Source organism: Pectinophora gossypiella, chromosome 20 (assembly GCF_024362695.1).
Source record: "Pectinophora gossypiella chromosome 20, ilPecGoss1.1, whole genome shotgun sequence".
Lineage (NCBI taxonomy): Eukaryota > Metazoa > Arthropoda > Insecta > Lepidoptera > Gelechiidae > Pectinophora > Pectinophora gossypiella.
The window spans coordinates 7,205,281-7,211,345 of record NC_065423.1 but is presented as its reverse complement, the minus strand read 5'-3'; positions in this window follow the sequence as shown (position 1 = coordinate 7,211,345).

Below are 6,065 nucleotides of genomic sequence, written 5' to 3'. Positions count from 1 at the left end.
GCTAATTTTAAAATTAATAAATAACCCGGGCGAATAAAATAAGCATCTAGCTGATATGCAACCCGTATGACGTGAGCTGTCAACGTAATTCTATCAGGTTATTGGCAAATGTAAAATTTTGAAAGGGGTTTTTAAATTTCTGCCTAAAATTGACGTGTGTTCCATACATTTTATGCCTGTTCATTACCCGTACCTTTCCTTTTAGTGGATAAGAAAACGACAGGGATAATTAAAAATAATATTAGATGGTGTGTACTAAAATTAGCACCTATGTGTAATTAATTTGGGCGCTCTACCTTTATTACGATGAATATAGATACCTAAATAACGCACATGTTCAGAGCTGGGCAGATTTATTACTTTCACCTGGTTATGTGCTGACAGGATAATGAATCGCCATGAAACCCACCAATTCTAACATAACACAAGCTTACGACTATATCCCAATTGGGGTAGTCAGTGGTACATCCATCGCAATATCAACTAAGAAATCAGAAATCAGAATCATTTATTCAACGTAATTATCATTAGTAAATTTGTTGAATGTCAAAGTAACTTTTTTGAATTTACGTCATTTCGCAAGGTGTTATGTCTGAGAAGGAGAAATGACAAGAAATTGCAAAAGCAACACATCTTTACCTACCTTATACATAAGTACCCACACCTCACCCACAACATTCTGTTAGACCAACGTCAATAGGATGCCGTATCTATAATGTCTATAATGGTCGACCGAACTGTGTTACCACTGGTAGGATATGGAATGTTCTGGAATGTAGAATACTACCTCAAAAACTCAGATCTCCGAGATATTACATCATATGTCACGGTTTCGAATCCCAGCTTGGATTTGAAACAACTGAATTCTACTTTATGATTTTGAATTCATGTTTGGATCATGAATAATTGATGATAGACAGATTGACGTTATTTCCAGGGTTTGTGCCCGGTTTATAGCAATAGGCTCACAACAAGCACATTTCATATTATTTGCTCTTACCCGCGGGTTTGCTAGTATTTGCGCCAAAATTATGTTTAATTGGGTCGTGAAGTAGATGCAAGATAAATTATAAAATTCTGATTAAGTACTAAATAAAGACAGTTCTAAAACTAACGAAATACATTTTCTTTTTTCTATTTAACTTATTTAACAGTTATAATAAAAAGAAACGTAAGTAATAATAAGTTCGACATCTTATCACGTTTATCTATGACGTCACAGTGTGCTTTTTCATACAAATTCCATAGTAATTTCGTGTTTTGACGTTAAGTAAAAAGAAAAAACTGCTCAGACATGCAACGGATTAGTTTTATATTCAAATCTTGCATAAAACACATAATGGAGGCACGTTATCTTAATAAATAAGACCTCAAAAAAAACTAAGTAGTCCGTAGTCGCGCAACGGAAAAATCACGCTCTGAAAAATATGAAATGAATAGTTATGTTTCCGAGATAGCTGTGGTCGTAAGCCGTGGTAAACAAACTCTTAGGACAGATTGGGATTTTTTCTTGTTTCACACTTTTCAGAGCGCGTTTTTCCTGCAGCCGGTTTTAGTTTCTAACATGCATAAACTCACGCCAATTTCCCACCGGGGTAGCAGAGACTATGGAATTCCATTTGCTTCGATCCTGACACACTTCTCTTGCTTCCTCCACATTCACCATACACGCACGCCGCGCCGGTTCAGAGTAGATCGTCCTGAACCTTTTTAATTTTTAAACTTTTATTTTTTATGAGACAAATGTATCTATTTATGAATTAACGTGCTTGTGTGTATTGTCACAAAAAATACATTATCCCTTGTAACATTAGGTTTAGAATAACAGAGGAAGAAGTACATTTAATATGGTCGCTCATCTCGCTCGAATCATGGTCTGAATCATCCCTCAGAGTTTTCGTTACAATGTCACTAACTTCCTGTATATTTTTCGCGTCTCCATTAAGCCACGGATTAATGATAAGGATTATTCATAAGGAAACCAGATAAAACTACTAATACCAGATAATGTATATACGGATTTATATAACGAATGACTTCTTAAGACCGTTAAGACAAAAGCTATTCATTATTATCCTTAAGGTCTTTACCTTAAGGAGATAGTCTTTTCATCTCTTTTTCATTGTTCTTTTTCGTGTAGGTTTACTTCTGATGGCGTTTACTACTTGGCCGGACAAGTGGGGGTGCTGAGGGCTCACACTGGGTACAAAATGCAACAGGCCAGGGTGGGTGATGAGGAGGGATGAAAGGCATGTACCGAGGAAAGTTATGAGTATGAATGCGGATGGATTTAGGGGTAGAGGATGACCCATGAATGTGTGGATGGATTGTGTAAAGAAGGATATGTGTGTGAAAGGTGTGAGTAGTAAGATGACGACTGACAGAAAAGAATGGAAGAGTAGATATATATATATTATAATACATGTTGTGCCGACCCGACCTAGAGTGGGATAACGGATAAGGGCAGGAGGATGTAGGAACCTTGTGGGTGTTTAGTTGTGCGCGAATCTTCACTGTCATGCTTATTTTGAACCGTCAAATACTCTGATGTGCTTTATGGCGTTATACTTACCTACTTAAATAAAAAATATATAGATACCCATGATCTATGGCAATTAACTTACTTTACGAATCAGGTCATTCAGCCTGCAATGTTTTGACGACACGAAGGACAGTTTTACAAAGCGATAACGGCAATTTCACCATCAGGAATTGAATCTGAACCTTCAGGTCGTGAACAGAACCCTCTAACCACTAAACCACGAAGGCTACACGAATTCGTATAACAGACAACTCCTTAAGACTACAATACTACAATACAATACTGCATTTCATTATTTATCTTAAGGTCTTAACTCTACGGAGAGCTAGTCTATTTACTTTGTTAGAAGCATTGGTTTTGTCCTTTGTAAGGAAGTTTTCTAGTAGAGAAGTGGATAAGTCGAAACTAAGCTGCGGATAAGCTATTTAAAAATAGAACGACTCCAGCTTTTTGTCTTCCCAGGCATGTCGTGAAAACTGAAGTAAGTAAAGTTATATACTGTCACAGGGGGACTTAAAATACTAACAGGTGGAGGCGGTATCAACGCGTTTATTGTTCGCTTTCTTACTAATACATAACATAAAGTCACTAGGTACTATATCGCAATAATCGGGTTATACTAACTGGCGATTACTCCACCGACAAGAGCGCAGATCTTAAATAAAGAAAGAGAGTACAAAAGATTTACTTACATTTTTAAACACTACATAGTATAAAACAAAGTCGCTTTTTCGCTTAAATCTTTAAAACTACGCAACGGATTTTGATGTGGTTTTTTTATTAGATAGAGTGATTCAAGAGGACGGTTTATATGTATAATAACATCCATTAAATAGTGGAGAAATACTGTTATTTTTGAGGTTTTTAATGTGATGTCGTAAATAGTTTCATTTTTTCCTCAGCATTGCACCCGAACGAAGCCGGGGCGGGTCGCTAGTGATTTTAGATATGTGGCAAGTGATAATAATTAAGTACATTAATCATTAATTCGATTAATTTTAAATAATAAAATTTAAGTCCTTGGAATGTTGGAGATATCAATTTAATGGTAACACTCATGTAACACTTAGTACGTCTTCAAAGGACTAGCAATGGCGGCTTTTCATAGGATTGAGCGTACCTTACTTTATTGTATCATGATTATGTTTATCGTTGTTGTCTTTATAGTCGATCTTAAACGCAGCCATGCAGCAGCTTTCTATCCTAATACTAACTAAACTATGTATTTCGTGCTCGAATAACGGTTTAATACAATTACTGATGCTCTTAGCTTCCTGATATTTCGAATTCTATACCTACATCGCTAAAGCCTTCTAAGTTAAAGGTTAATTCGTGTAGGTAGCACGTATCAAGTGCCGTGTGTTGATATATCAGATGCCATAAGTTAAAATATTAATAGATCTTTTGCATTTCAGAAAGGTAACTCGACTAAAGAATAGTTACGGAACCTAAATTAGTAAACACGGGCCTGAAAAATAAATACTTACTACACTTTTTTTTTCAAAACTATATAGATTAAAAATATAAATTAATGTTAGATAATTAATGAATGAATTATTTTTAAAATGGATTATAATATAGATTAGATATTATAATCCATATTAACAATAATAATAAAATAATTAAACGTTATACAGATAATTTTATCATCTTTCTCTGTAACTATTAAACTAAGATACATTAATATAATTTCGAGTTATTTTTCATTCGAAAGTTTACCTTGTGTAGGTACTTAAAAACTTATTACAATTGGGTAGTTTCCGAGATCAAAGATAATATTATGAAACTCTGATTACTAAATAAAAACACATCTAAAGGTGATAAAAAACGTTTTCTTTTTTCTATTGAACTTATAAAGAAAAATGTAATAATAAATAGGTGCGACATTTTGTCACGTTTTTCTATGACGTCACAGGTTGCTTTTACAGGTTGTTTTTTTTTGGTTGTTTTTTTTTTTCGAATTCTATAGTAATTTCGTGTTTTGATGTTTAGTAAAAAGTAACTGATTTCACTAGTTGGAAACTCCTCTATTTTAAAAGTCTAAAAATTTAATTTAGCGTTCATTGAGGAATATATTCGAATGATGATATGTTCATTTCAATTGACACCCGTGATAAGACTATAAACAGGTTAAAGTCCCAGCCTCGAAAGCCTTCACCGGATATTGCGCCCTCCCACTGGAAGTACTGTCAGTCGGAAAAAAAACAAAACGAAAATGTCGTAACATTGAAACGAAAAGACATTTTATAACCCTAGGAAATCTGAAGACTTTTTTTAATTATTGGTTCCCGGGGACAAAGGGGATTTGAAATCAGAAATCAGAATCATTTATTCAACGTAATTATCATGGGTAAACTTGTTGAAGATCAATGTAACATTTTTGAATTTACGTCATATCGCAAGGTGTTATGGCTGAGGAGAAGAAATGACAAGAAACTGCAACAGCAACACATCTTTTAAATCAATGAGGGTACATTACAAGTTATTTAATAACTAGAGGATTCAATACCAGACATTTTTATCATTTAGGTTATCAAGAGCGTGGCTCTTGTCGATGATGATTATATTCTATACTAATGTAAAACAATGGTGCTAATTCTCGTAAATACCATCTAATTTTATTTTAAGTTATATCTGTCATTTTCTTATCCGCCGAAAAGGAAAGGGTCGGGTAATCGATAAGCATAAAAATTATGGAACACACGTCAATTTTAAGCACAAATCTAAAAAAAGCTTAAAATATACTTAGGTACCATAATCGGTGTTTTTTCGTTCCAGCGACCAAATTCACAGTTTGGCCCCTTTAAGCCCCATTTATTTACGTGATAGTTCGACTTCCCGTGGTTGATCAAACCCTATCTCATAGTGAACGAGTGCCCTCTACACCGGTTCCCAGATAGTGTGACGGATGCGACAGAGGCTTGATTGAGGAAGCTTAAACTGGATATTATGATCCACGCAGGATATTTTTTGCCATACGCAATAATAACCTTTTTTCCGTTGTTCAAATAATTTACAGCGATAAGATGTCGATAAAATATAGATGTTTTCCCGTCAAAATGGCCAGGATAACGTGTACTTTAGCGTGGGATGAGCAGATTGTGTTTTTATTTACCGGCTTTCCTTCCCTGTCATAATATTGACGGAAACTAACAGGCCTTAGAAGACATTATGATTACTCCAAACGCTAACTCGATATATACGTTTCAGCGAGAATAGATGGTGTAAGGGTAGCCACACCATACGCTGATTGAAATTATTACTATTGACATAGATGAACTAAGCCAAATGAGCTCTACACCTTTTTGCAACTGAAGGTCTAGAGCACCTACAAACAATCAAAAATTTTATAAACCCTTCCTATTTTCTTCAGGTTTACTTTGGGTCTGAAGTTACTGAAAACATCCTATTTAAATATTTTTTTTATTTAGTTTAATTTACCTGCATGATAACGTACTTTTATCGTCCAAGCAAATGATCCTATAATTTAAAAGTATTGTTATTTCTTTATATAAACATGAAC